Below are 14,066 nucleotides of genomic sequence, written 5' to 3'. Positions count from 1 at the left end.
CATCTCCGATAAAAGTGTATCTTGATCACTGCTTTTGTCTTCCAAATGAGTGAATCTCATTGACCTTCCTTATCTCTTGCAGATCCTTGCCAGGAAGATATGAATGGTTATAGATGCACTTTTGTTAGAGGAAGAAAAATTTCAAAGAGCTAGATCCACAGCTCATATAAAATGTATAACTCCACTGACTTCGATAATGTTGTGCTGAGCTTCACCAGTTGAAGATCTGGTTGAAGGTGCAGAAGTTGACTGTCCTGTCCACTTCAAATGCATTTATCCTCAAAAGTATCTGCAGCTTAAACTCTTCTACTAAAATAGCTGAGTGGGAATCAGGTGGAAAACAGCTAGAACTGAGTGAATAGAACAAAAAAAGCATTCCCAAATATATTTGTAAATAAAAATTATCAATCCACTTCACTAGTACCTGCAGTCCTTCAGTGGTGTCAAACAGGGATGTGTTTTGGCATCAACACGCTTTGATGTATTCTTCTCTCTCCTGCTTTGTCACACTTTCTCATTTAGCACCGAGAGAGAAGATTTCTGTACAAGATCAGATGGAAAACTCTTCAATATTGCACGTCTAAGAGCCAAAAGCAAAATCAAACACCTGCTGATAAAATAATTTCTTTTTACTGATGACACAGTGCTCATGATGCTGATGACGCAGTGGAGAGGAGCTCCAGCAGCCGTGCAATCGTTTTGCGCTAGCTTGTAAGGAATTTGAACTAACCATGAGTCCAAAGAAAACAATGATTATGGCACAAATATAAGAATGGCCATACTAGGTCAGACCACCAGTCCATCTAGCCCAATATCTTGTCTTCAGATAACAGTTGGTGCCAGATGCTTCAGAGGGAATGAACAGAACAGGACAATGTATCAAGTAATCTGTTGTCCAGTCCCAGCTTCTGGCAGTTAGAGGTCTAGGGACACCCAGAGCATTGAGTGGTCTAGGGACACCCTGACCATCTTGGCTAATAGCCACTAATGAACCTATCCTCCATAAATGTATCTCATTCTTTTTGTTGTTGTTGTTGTTGTTATCTGGTTAACCTGTTTCAGAGTTGCTAACTATTGTGATTTTAGCATGAATGTCACAATATTAAGTGTTTTTCTTAAAAGCCTCAGATCCTGAAATGAACTGATTACATGAAATGTCAGCTTTCACTTTTTAAAAAAAGTACATTTTCAGCTCAGATGATTGCAGAGAAAATAATGACCCTTTAAAGCTCAAAACCACTATGTAAATAAAACGAACTCCAAACTTATTGTTTTGTTTTTTTTTATCTCATGATTTTTAAGTGCTTGGCAACACAAGCTTAGGTTAACCAGTAAGGAAACAGAAACAATACCAAGCAGATGAGTAATCACATACAGTGAAGAGCAAATACTCACAGGGACCACTATGAAATTTAACTCAAAGAGAGAGCTAAACAACAAACTGTTACCTGGAAATAGTCCCCCCAGCTCTAGAAAAAGACCTGGTGGCTCACCAAGTATATCTTCATCCCTCCTTGGCCTACACGTTCTTTGTTCAGTCTAATTTAAACACCCTTGATATGGCAAGGGTGCCAAACTTTGAGAACCCGATTCTGATCTCACTTGCACCAATATAAAGCCAGAGTAATTTCAGTGAAGGAAATGAAGTTACACCCATGTAAAACTCATGTGAATAAGGTCAAATTCTGAACATCTGTCTGCTCTGCCCTTACAGAGTCATTTTGCTCTTTGGCAAAATCAAGCACCGTGTTATAGTATGACGAGTGGAAATAGAGAAACAGGATCATGTTTCAGGTGGACCTAGATTGTAAGGTACTGGGGTTTAGGAACACAGGCTTGCGGCTGGCTGTGAAATGACAAATGGCAGATTCTCAGCCAGTAATACTGACCTCTCAGCATGGTTAATAAAGCTCTGATTCTTACAAATCTAGCTTATTGCTGCATCACTGAATGTTAATGAAAGGGTTAAAGCAATTGTGTCCTCAGACTAGAAAGAAGTTTTGTCCCTGGATTTTATCTTCCTAATATCACTAGTTGAAAGTAGGGGGTGGTGTGGGAAGTAAGTAACTGAGATGATTTTGTGATTCAAGGATTACTATGTGATACCACTAGTTTAGAGGTATTGTGCATTTTAGGCTAACAGCTGACTTTACCTAGCAATTAGTTTTAAACTCTATCATTTCAGTATAGCTCAAAAGACACTGTGAATGAACAACATTGTTACTCCATTTTCTACTTTAATCAGATTAGTCCCCTGACTTTCTGGGCATTTTTTCCCCAATAATTAAATGATTAATCTTTTGTATTTGGGTGCATGGATTCCTATCCCACTTTTTATGTTAGAAAATTAATGTTCTTTTGCAATATCATTCTGTTAGTGATGCATGAGCTGTTATGCAACAAACATAGCTTCCCGTTGTCCTAAATAAATATTGCTACTTAAAGTAGTCATGTTAAGTTTTGAGATAATTGGATATATATCACCTGCAAATGTTCCTCCAAATATGAAAGCAATTAAATTGGGTAAAATTAAATAGCTAACATTGTGTGCATGTAAAGTCAATAAATAAAGGTGCCATTCCTGCTGTGTTCAAGTTTGCTTATCTTTTTGATCATTAACATGACAATTCAAGCCAACTACGATGCAGCACCATGCTTGCAGTGATTGTCTATTGAGAACATTAAACACTACATTTTCAAAAGAGCTCAACATCCAACAGCTCCCAATCAGGCCTCTTAATCACATCTCTGGAACTGTTATTTACAATATGGCTGTAGTGCACCTAGCACAATGGGGCACAGACTTGTTTGGCCTGCAAGCACTACAGCAATATTAATCTAATAATAAATGACGAGGCCAGGTTTTCAGAAGTATTCAGCAGCACCCAACAGCTCCCATTATTCTGAATGTTTTCTTCTCAAACATGCTGTTTTTCAGTTTGACTCTGGGCTTGGTAATCAGCAGCTAAGTGGTGAATCATATAGAGAGAGCGCATGACAGAGATCAACAGGGTTTTCACCACCACAGAAACAAGGGGGGACTCATCTGACCTTCCTCGCCTCCACACTCAAAATCCTTTAAAATAAGATTCTGCTAGGAAAAGCAGCATTGCCAGGATGACACTGCGGAGTTCCTTCCATGTTTATTGTGCCTCAATTATTTCTATAGCAAATCTGATGTTTACGAGTAAAAAGAAGGTTGGTCACTGCCACTGTCCCAAACTTAACTCTGAATCTGAAAATCAAGGTCTAAGTTCTTTCTATCTTAGCTTACAGTTCTGTTGATGATGCACAAACCACAATAGACTCCAGCTAATGTCTTTGTTAACAAGTGTAAAATAGAGAAAAACTGACTTTAGGCCTGATTCAGCAAAGTATTTAAGCATGTGCATAAATTTGAGTACATAAATTGTTTCAGTGACTGCAATGAAACTGCTCACACACTTAAAATTAGGAACATGGGAGACCTATCCTGCAAAATGCTGAGCACCCGCTGAAGTCAGTGGGAGCCAGCTGCTTGGTGCTTCTCAGGATCAGGTCCACTTTTAATAGGTACCTTGCTGAACTGGGGTTATAACCAGTAAAATAAACAGATATGACTAAATGCATATTGAAAGCAAATCTCTTTAATGAGAAGTTGCCATTTTTATAGTTACTTTTCAGAGTAGAACTATAATTTTAAAATAGCCAGTTCCCGGTTGGTATCTGCCTGGCCAGTGTCCAAAGGGTTAATATCTATGCAGAGAAAACTATCTGTAACCATGTGTAAAATACCATTTTCTCTTGAGGATTTCTGTTCAGTGCCATCTGAAGTTTTAGGCTCTGAAGAGCTACAGATACATAATGTTTTCTATAAACGAGTTCAGATAATTCGTTTGAAATAACTGATGGCAATGGTTTAATGGAGGTAACAGCATGAAAACATATCACAGTTTGCATCATACTGTATTTGTATTATCTATCTTTTTACTTTTAGAACAAAAGGTCATGGCAGTGTTTAACATATTGTATCTTAGTAAAAAAGCATATGTTACTCTTAATTAGTTGTTGTAGTTGCTGCTGTTAATAACATATCCTCCCACTTGCTTGCATAATAAGTTTTTAAAATTCATAATGCAACTTGGTAATGTGTTTTAAATAAAATCTGGCTCCAAAGTAGCTTTGTATATCAACGCTTTTTATAGCCAGCAGGAAGAGTATGAGCACTAGTGATGAGGCAGTTTCAAAAAACACCTGCGCTTCCAATGGCTATTTCAGTTGGACCTCAGAAAGTCTCCTCCAGCTCACTGATACCTCCAGAAAATTAGACAGGTATATGAACCACGATTAAAGTTTATAGATGTAAAGTGCCTGTATCCTACATGACAGATAATCAAAACTATTCATCTTCTATTCTGCACACATGTCCAATGCAGGCCACATATGTGCTTTTTCGTAAGTATGTTTGTATTCACATTATTATCCCTGAACAGGAGGCATAAACCCTATGTCAGTTAAAGCACACGATTTTTATTAGCCTTAGAATGGACCAAGGTACAGAACCCATAGAAGACAACATGAAAAAAAAGGGCAGCTCTTTAAGATATGGAAAAGGCAGCAAGTTTCTGTAGCCATCTCCTAATCCTCTGTTACAAAAGGCACCATAAAAACAGATACTTAGCAATTCCTCTGGGAAAGGGCCAAAGCTGAGCTGTTAGAGGAGTATGGAAAATCCTGTTACATAGGTTTCACGGGGCTGCAGGCTTCAATTCTTAATATAGCCCAAGTTCCAGTTTCATTTCCATAGCAAGATGTTTCAGTGTCTTTACTGATTAGAAATTTCTACCTTTTTAAAGAAGCATGCGAGGTCTGATCTCGCATGATCATAACCAAACAAAATCACTCTCATAGGATATTTCAGGGCATCCCGAGCTGCAGTGGTTCTGCAAGAGCCATGAGACTAGACCCGAAAGCAATAACAGATAAGCAGTAGGAAGTTCAGACGTTCCCAATAATTTCTCGTTTAAAAAAAAAAAGTTAATGTCCTCATTAGACTATAGCCTCTTCCAGCTGTACAACAAATAAGACACTAGTAATCCCTCAGATTCTAGTAGGGCTGCATGTGTACGGAAGAGAGTGGGGAGAGTTTTTAAACACTCTTTTTACCATAAATCCTCTTTAATCAGATATGTTGATCTTCTTTAAACATCCTCCATTGTGTCTATTTTTTTCTGGTATCAGAGAGGCTGGAACTGAACAGACATGGCCAGATTCCCTGGCTCATTCAGCTCCCAACTGGCATAAAGGGACAAGAATCAGCAGTCATCTCCTCTGCTAGGGTAGAGAAGTTCCCAGTGGGCATAAAGCCAGCAGAACTATCCCCTACCCCACCATCTAGGCAGCTCCAGCATATAGAACAGGCATTCTGTGGGCATTCTGCACTCTGGTTATCCCCAACTGACAGAAAGTCTCTTCAGGGCTGTTGTCAGCTGATGGAGCTTACAACAGCCCCTAGCCTCCCTGGTGGCCCTCTCTCAGCTGGATGCAGCAAGGAATTTAAGGCAATATTCTAAATGTGATCACACTGTATTAGCCATATGGAAAGCAGCTGTGACCCCCCTCTCCTGCATGTGTGCATTTTTGCTCAGGCACTAACTTTGTCTGCTGTAATCACATTGATTTTCTTTCCATATTCTATATATAGCTACAAAAGCAAATGCAAGCTTGGGTATAACTTTTTAAAAAATCTGGTTATTGTGGCTTATTGATAAAAATTATAATAAGTCACGGTAAGGCTTAAAGCTGATGTGTCTCTAAAGTATCCTCATTGATTTAATAATTTCCTAATCAGATGCAATAAAACTTGGAGGACAGTGATCTAAGCTTTCCTAATGCTTATCTGAGCTAAATAACTATTTGCCAGCTGATCCCATGAGAGTGGAAGGCAGCTGTCATGTAGTGATCCCTGGGGCTGGGCCACATTGAAGCAGGAATTTTTAGTGATTCTGTCAATATCAGTAAAGCTGGTTCCATTCTATGTGAGACATGCAAAGTAGGGGCTGGTCTTGAGGTTTGCTAATTGCACTCATTGAAGTCAGTGGGACTTGAGGGCATTCAACCAGAAGTTTTCGCCATCTTGCTTCTAAGGGATAGATGACCACATTTGGATAAAATAAGAGTCAACTTTAATCTTCACCCATGAGAGAAACTTTTATGTGATTCATACTAGTATGGCTAACTTCTTTTCCTGTTATATATTATTTCTGTGTGAAACCTGCACCTCCATATGCCAGCCACTACTGGGAAGTGATCATTTATACAATCCATCAAAATATTGTTATTATTTGTATTACACAAATACCCTGGAGTCCCAATTGAGATCAACACCATATTGTGCTAAGTGCTGTACAAATACACTAAGCAATTGTCCCTGCCCCAAAAAGCTGACAATCTAAATAGACAGAAGAAACATTATTATTCCCATTTCACAGGTGGAAAATCAAGGCACAGAGAGATAAAGTTACATATTGTAGGCTACTCAAAAATCTGTGGTAGAGCCAGAAACTGAACCAAGGTTTCTTCAGTCCCAAACCAGAGCTTAGCCACAACACCATCTTTCATTAGTTACTGTTCTAAAATTACTTTACAGTAATCAGATGACTCAGAAAAAAAAATAATGAGGCAGTTAGTAATGTCTTTTCTTTAAGGGATAATAAGTACCACAAATGCGGCTGGCAAAAAGTGACCAAATACACTCCTGTATTCACACCCTACAAACTACTGTAATAATTTTTGTACAAAATATGCCTTGTGAGGTATCATAATAACTAACTGGTCAATAACATCACAGTGAAATGTATGTAGCAACCTTATGTGTAAAGTTATGAAATGCCCCCTTCCCTGTAAGATGTTAAAGGCACATGTTCAAACTCATGTAGTCCCAATTAGGTAGAACTGGTCAAGCAGGCCTGTCTTAAACAAAGGGATGTATGTTTACCCCAGTTTGCATGTAAGCTGTAAACAGAGTCCTCAGACAGAGAAAGGGGGAAGAAAAAAGACAAAGACAATCTGCATTTCAGCATACACAGATGAAAACAAACAGCATGAAGTCTCCTTCCTCCATGTCTCTTTGCTCTCAGCTGGAAAGAACTTTAACTAGGGGGTCAGGCTCAGGAAAATGCTTTTCAAAGGGTGACTGAACTATTAACTCGGGGTGTTTTTTGCTTCTCACCTTATTTCTCCCTGTCCACCTCTTCCTTTTCACATAAGAAGACAAAAGAAAGAGCCGTTAGACCTTGGGAGCAGATCTGGCCTGAAACTTGGCCAGCAATGCTACTGAAAACCTGCGGTAAAAATTTCTCCCTGAACTAAGTCTAGTTTAAGTTTAATACTAGGAAGCATTTTACCTTTATTTCTCTTGTAAACATTTCTGACTTGAATGCCTTATACTTGTACTCACCTAAAAGCTACCTCTTTGTAGTTAAATAAACTTGTTTTATTCTTTAACCAAAACTAATCCAGTGTGGTGAACTGTGTGGGTAACTCCATTTAAGGTGACAAATTATTGTATCTTGATCCCCTTAGAGCTGCAATGGACCTAATATATCTGGACTGTCCATGAGAGGGCTGGACAGTGCAGAACATACATTATGGAGGGGAAATCCGGGGCTGGGAATGTGTTGGGGTCACCCTGCAAGCAGGGGGGCTGTAACATTTTGTACTGTGGAGCCATTGAACCAAACTGTAAACCCAGTATATGATGGAAACCATTTGAACCCAGCAGGTCATGCACCTAGTTCCAGCACCTATGCTGACTGGAAGCCAGAGTGTGGCTGGCGTGTTTCTGACAGGCTGCTGGGGTCGGAGCTGCTGGACTAGGGCTGTGGATATACACAGACACAAAGGGCATGACCTGCCTGCTGTTTAGCTGTTTGTGAGGAGCCCAGGTTGGGACCCACAGCATCAAAAGATGGTGAGGTACCCCAGCTTGCAGGGCTGGCGGTGAAGCCCCTCAGTGGTCTGCATTGCACCCTGGAATGTCACAGCTACACTGAACAGATGATTCAGCAGAAAAAAATAATGACAGAGTTAGGAATGACTTTTCCTTAAGGGATAATATGTACAACAAATACAGCTGGTACCAAAAAACATCAACAACAAATTAATGAGAAATTTCTTCCCTTTTCAATGAAATTTCAAAGGTTTTGAAATGTTTCAATCTGCTTTAATAACAAAAAGGCAAAATAAGTTAACATAAGCAAAAAAGGAAACAGGAAATGCCTGATCTTCGAGTTCAAGCCTTGGCTTCAAGTCCTATAACTTCTGGAGTGCAGCTCATATTTCCTATGTTGTTCTCTCCAGGCTCCCTCCCGTGCAGCCAATTTACAGCCTCTCCTGAGTATCTATGCAAGCGGAGGAAGAAGCTCAGCCAGGGTTCACCAACGACAGCCCATCCCAGATACATATGAGATATACATCCAACTGGAGTGTATTTGTGGCACCTTGTTCTCATTCATTTCTGTTCCCTGTGTGGCTTTCTAATCATATATGCTGTAGTGAGCTAACAAAATCAAGTTTTACTCCACTTCTGTAAGCTCTTCAGAGTCAATGTCATTGCAGAAGAGCAAGTTGGCTTTTCTTGTGTCTCAGGAATCACTAACAGATGAAGTTTTGGTTCTTAGACCCTGTTATGGTGGGTGATGGCTGGTGATGATGAAGAAAGAACACAGCTTGATTGGAAGTCTCCACCTGAATGAGCCAGCAGTGTTGACATTTCAGAAATGTTAATTTTGACCTGACAAGTCACCTAAAACACCACTATATTGTCTGGGAGAAGGGAGTTAATAGGATATTTTTTTTACCTTAAGCTGCCTTTCACAAACAGTGTGTCTGTTTATTTGCTAATGGGATTTGTAAGCAGAATTCGTGGGGGTACAGTCTTTGCTCAATGTGAGGATGTCAACACTAATTGCATCAATATGAATTATTGCATACAAAGAGCTCAAATGGTGAACATTTAATAAGGGGATTTGTGACCTTCTGCACTGTTTCAAGCTCAGCCCAATTTAGTCACGACTAGAGAAGAGTACCATCTTGATCTCTGCGTGGCTGTGTATCTGAAATATATGTTTGATGTGAACTATCTAGTGATAGTTTAAGTTTAGTTCCTAGTGGAAAGGTCAGCCAAACTACTATCAAAATTGGCACTGACTGGCACATGGTTTATATGCAGTGTCGTTGTAGCCATGTTAGTCCCAGGATATTAGACACAAGGTGGTGAGATAATATCTTTTATTAGACCAACTTCTGTTGGCAAGGGAGACAAGCTTTGGCACCTCGTTTGACAGTCTTAGGAGAAAGGCCATGTGAGTGGGCAAAGTCTGGACTAACTTCTCACTTCTAGAAGTAGTCCCTGCAAGACCCTGCTGAGGTGTTGTCACATTAATAAGGTAGAGGGGAGCTTGTACTATTCCAACCAATGCTGTACCAGATCTATGGAAAAATAGAGGACTTCAGTCAACATGGCCCCTTTCATTTCCAGGCTACATGGCTATGCTAACAAGTAGCAACCATTCACTCCATGCAACAATTTTCTGAATGCTCTGTGAAGTTCTTCTGCCATGCTCCATCCTGGTCTTTAGTGTAGAAATCACCCAAGAATATGATGGAAATACATATTCGTTGCATTTATATGATCTCTCTGGTATTTGCTGGGTAAAATAGTTTGTAACTGACTTCTGTAAATTGTTGCCATTATACTGCATACATTAGGTCACTTCTTGGCTACAGAAGGTTCAGTAGCATTACAAGTTGCTGAAGAAAATACTAAAGAGGACTTTCTGCATGATGTCATGATGCACTCCGCAGCCGAAAAACAGGAATTGAAGGAGTGGCAGGACAGCGAGAAGAGGGACCATAAGAACAAAGCGCACCAGAACAAAGCCATGGAGCAGCTCTTAAAAATGATGGACCACCAAGCGCTACTAGCACTATAAATTATGGACACACTCCATGCGCTACTAGCACTACAAACCAAGCAGCTCCGCGCCCGCCCTTCCCTGCAGCCGCGGTCACAAAACTCTTTCCCATATGTCCCCCCAGACACTGCCAACACACTCTTATCAACCTCCTGGCTCCAGTCTGTACTTGCTGCACTCATGCCCTGTCACAGTCCAGCCCTGCGGACTCCCAGTACCCACTGCACTCAACACCCGTCCCTCTGCAGTTTAGCCCTGCTGAAGTACAGTACCCACTCTACTGTTCTCCAAAGGACAAGGTTGCATATGATACCTGGACATACACAAATCTTTAACCATCCTGGGACCCCACCTCCTCCTGGGACCTCCCTTCCCCCATCCTCCACAGTGCTGATGTGTTTTTTGTTTGTCTGTCTTCTCCGGTTGTTGTTTTTTAATAGAAGAATTGTTTTGGTTTGAAAGCAATCTTTATTCCATTAATTGAAAGCAAACAGAACCCCGCTAAGCAACAGGGAATTTTCTTAAACCTTCATATTGCATCGTCTGCACCAATCACAATCACCTCCTAGCTTTACAAACACTGCACTCCCAAGCATAGCAATAAATATTAGTAGCTTTCAGCTTCAAATTGCTGCCTCAAGGCATCCATGATCCTTATGGCCCTGTGCTGCGCCCCTTTAATAGCCCTGATCTCCGGCTGTTCAAATTCAGCCTCCAGGCACTGAGCCTTAGTGGTCCAGCCCTGAGTGAAGCTTTCACCCTTCCCTTCACAAATATTATGAAGCGTACAGCACGTGGCTATAAGCATAGGAATATTGTAATCAGCCAGGGCCAGCCTCCCATATAGTCAGTGACAGCAGGCTTTTAAACGGCCAAAAGCACACTCAACAGTCATTCTGCACTTGCTCAGCCTGTTGTTGAACCACTCCTTGCTGCTGTCAAGATGTCCTGTGTATGGCTTCCTAAGTCACAGAATTAAGGGGTAGGCAAGTCTCCCAGGATCACAATGGGCAATTTGACTTCCCCTACAAGTGATCTTCTGGGCTTGGAAGAAAGTCCCTGCTTGCAGCTTCCTGAACAGGCCAGTGTTCTGAAAGATGCATGCATCATGCACCTTTCCGGACCAGCTTGAGTTAATGTCCATGAAACACCCATGGTGATCCACAAGCACCTGGAGAACCATAGAGAAATACCCCTTCTGATTAATGTACTTCGTGGCTAGGCGGTCTGATGCCAGAATTGGAATATACGTGCCCTCCGGAGTTAGGGAAGCCCATTTGTGCACAGCCATCCACAATGTCATGCGCGTTGCCCAGAATCATGGTCTTTCGGCATAGGATGTGATTAATGGGCCTGAACATTTCCATCAACACGACTCCAACAGTCGACTTTCCCACTCCGAACTGGTTAGCAACCGATTGGTAGCAGTCTGGAATAGCCAGCTTCCCGGAGTAGCCAGCTTCCCCCGTGCAATCGCCACACGCTTCTCCAATGACAGGGCAGCTCTCATTCTCATGTACTTGTGCCGCAGGGCTGGGGCGAGCTCATCACACAGTCCCATGAATGTGGCTTTCCTCATCCAAAAGTTCTGCAGCCACTGCTCATCATCCCAGACATGCATCACGATGTGATCCAACCACTCAGTGCTTGTTTCCTGAGCCCAAAAGCAGCGTTCCACTATGGTAGGCACCTCTGTGAAAGCCACAAGCAATCTCGTGTCATAGCTACTACGCATGGCAAGATCAACATTGAACTCCACTGCCACTCATGACGTGTTAGTGAGAGTGAGCAGCATATTGGTCAACAGCGCGGGATCCATTCCTGCGGACTGAAGAGGCAGGGCGCGCAGTACACAAACTGTTGAAAGATGGTGCCAAATGCGGATGGAAGCACAGGGATTGCTGGGATGTGAAGCAATGCATCACAGGGCATTGGGACAGGACCCAAGATGCCCCGCAACCCCCTCCACCTTCCCACAACTCTTAGCAGCAGAAGAGGAAGAGATGCTCTGTAGGATAGCTGCCCAGAGTGCACCGCTCTGAATACAGCTGCAAGTACCACAAGTGTGAACATGCTGTTGCACAGGCAGCTGATGGTGTGAACACACAACAGCGGTTTCCCTTCAGCGCTCTCTGAGCAGCACTGTAACTGTAAGTAATGTAACTCTTGGCAGAGTTATTTAATATTTGAGATTGTTAGATACAGGGCCGGCTCTGGCTTTTTTGCCACCCCAAGCAAAAAAAACCTTCAGGGAGGCTGGAGCGGCGAAGCAAAAAAAAAAACCAAAAAACCGTGGGGGGCGGCTGGAGTCAGGGTGCAGGGGGACTCCCTGCGCTGCAGACATGGTCCGGGCAGCAGAGTGCGCGCCCCGGCTAGCAGGGGAACGGGGAGGGAGGGGGGGGGAGAGAGAGAAGGGGGGCAGCCGGGGCTTCCTTCAGCGGGGCGCTCACCACACGGCCCCTCCCGCCGCGCCGCCTGTCCCAGGGCCTTCCCCCGCTACTCCGCGCTTCTGCAAGGGACCAGGGATAGGGCGCTGGGGCTTCTCCCACTCCGCCCACCTGGTGCTTTTCTGCCAGAGAGTGGGGTCGGGTATGGGGGCTTCCCCTGCCACCCTGTGGCTTCTGCTGGGGATGAGGAAGGGGCACTGGGAGCTTCCTCTACTTGGGATGGGGTTGGGAGCAACTGGGGGGGTTTCCCCCACCCGGGGGCTTCTGCCAGGGTTGGGGGACCGCTGTGGGGACTTCCCCTGTCCCGTGGCTTCTTCTGGGGTCAGGGGCCATTGGGGAGCTTCCCCCGTCCTGCAGCTTCTGCTGGGGATGCGGTCAGGGGACATGGGGTCTTCCTCCACCCCACCCGCCATGTGGCAGAAGTGGGGGACTCCCCAGTTGGCGGGAACCCCGGGCCTGGGTCCCATGGACCCAGTGGCTAATCCACCACTAGTGTCAAGATGCCTTAAACTAACTTTCAAAGGCACTACAAATTTAAGGGGACTAATTCTACCTGATTTAAACCTCAGGCAATTATGTCAATGGAATTACTGAGGCTATGGCTACACTAGAGAGCTTACAGTGGCGCAGCTGAGTCGCTGCTCTAAACCAACAGGAGAGAGCTCTCACATCAGCTTAATTGCTCCATTCCCCACGAGTGGTCCTAGCTGTCAGCAGGCGAAGCTCTCCCGCCAACTTACCACTGTCCACACTGGCACTTAAGTCGGTAAAAGTTATGTCACTCAGGGGGTGGCTAATTCAACTTAATTGGTAGTGTAGCCATAGCCTTAGGGTATAAATCAGAGCTTGATTTGTCCCAAGGCATCTTGACATCACCTTAATCATTCAGACTCAGGACTGAGCTGCAAATATCATCTGAGTTAACTAACCAGCAGGAGGACTACTTCCCAAGGTTGAATTCATTTAAAAGCTGTGTAAGAATTCATCTTTGATGAAAACCATAATAATGAATCTTATTCTATTGTTCTAATGTTTTGAATCTTTATACAGAGAGCCCACCCTGTGGAGATATATATATATATATTTGTAAAGAATTTTAACTGTTTTTAACTAATCTTTATCTTAAAAAAGAGCCCCTGCCTCTGTTCTGCTGAGAATATTGTATTTGATGAATGCTTTTGTGACTGCAAAGTGGAAAGTGTGCTTTTCTTTGTCATTTTATTATTGTAATCTGTTGCATTGTTAGAATCTAATACTTGAGAACAGAATGTTGTAACTCTTTATATTTAAAGGGACACCACTGGGTGGTGGTTGTTGTTTTTTTTCTTTTTAAAGTTCATTTAGAGCTGGTGAAAGGTGTTAGATTGACAACCCCAGAGACTAGCACTGCAAGCTTCACCCATCCTGCCTCACAAATGTGCCTCAATCTTCACTTGTAAGAACCTCCTGAAGAGCTGAGAGGAGAATGCAGAGCCAGATACTCAGCTGGTGTAAGCTGGCAAGCTCCACTGTCTTCTGTCTCCATTCCCATTGAAATAAAGGGGCTGCTGTCAAATATGGATCAGGCAAGATTGTTTGCACATTCCTTTCTTGGGTTCACAAAACAATGTAGAGTCTGTCATGCAATTTAAATCCATGTTGTCTTTTGAGTTTTGTTCAAGTG

At 42.7% G+C, this 14,066-nt stretch overlaps 1 long non-coding RNA gene across 1 annotated transcript in view; it reads left to right on the top strand.

Annotated features, from left to right (window-relative positions):
* The window catches only part of LOC101951907 (uncharacterized), a 57,201-nt gene extending 43,190 nt beyond the window's left edge, over positions 1 to 14,011 (top strand). Inside the window, exons 4-5 of the long non-coding RNA XR_256605.5 lie at positions 83 to 12,106; positions 13,739 to 14,011. This is a non-coding gene — a long non-coding RNA (uncharacterized LOC101951907). The remainder of the gene's footprint in view (positions 1 to 82; positions 12,107 to 13,738) is intronic.
* The last annotated feature ends 55 nt before the right edge of the window (positions 14,012 to 14,066 follow it).

Source organism: Chrysemys picta, chromosome 4, assembly GCF_011386835.1.
Source record: "Chrysemys picta bellii isolate R12L10 chromosome 4, ASM1138683v2, whole genome shotgun sequence".
NCBI classification, from domain to species: Eukaryota; Metazoa; Chordata; order Testudines; family Emydidae; genus Chrysemys; species Chrysemys picta.
The sequence above is the reverse complement of the archived record's forward strand: the minus strand, read 5'-3'. Positions and strand labels throughout refer to the sequence as shown.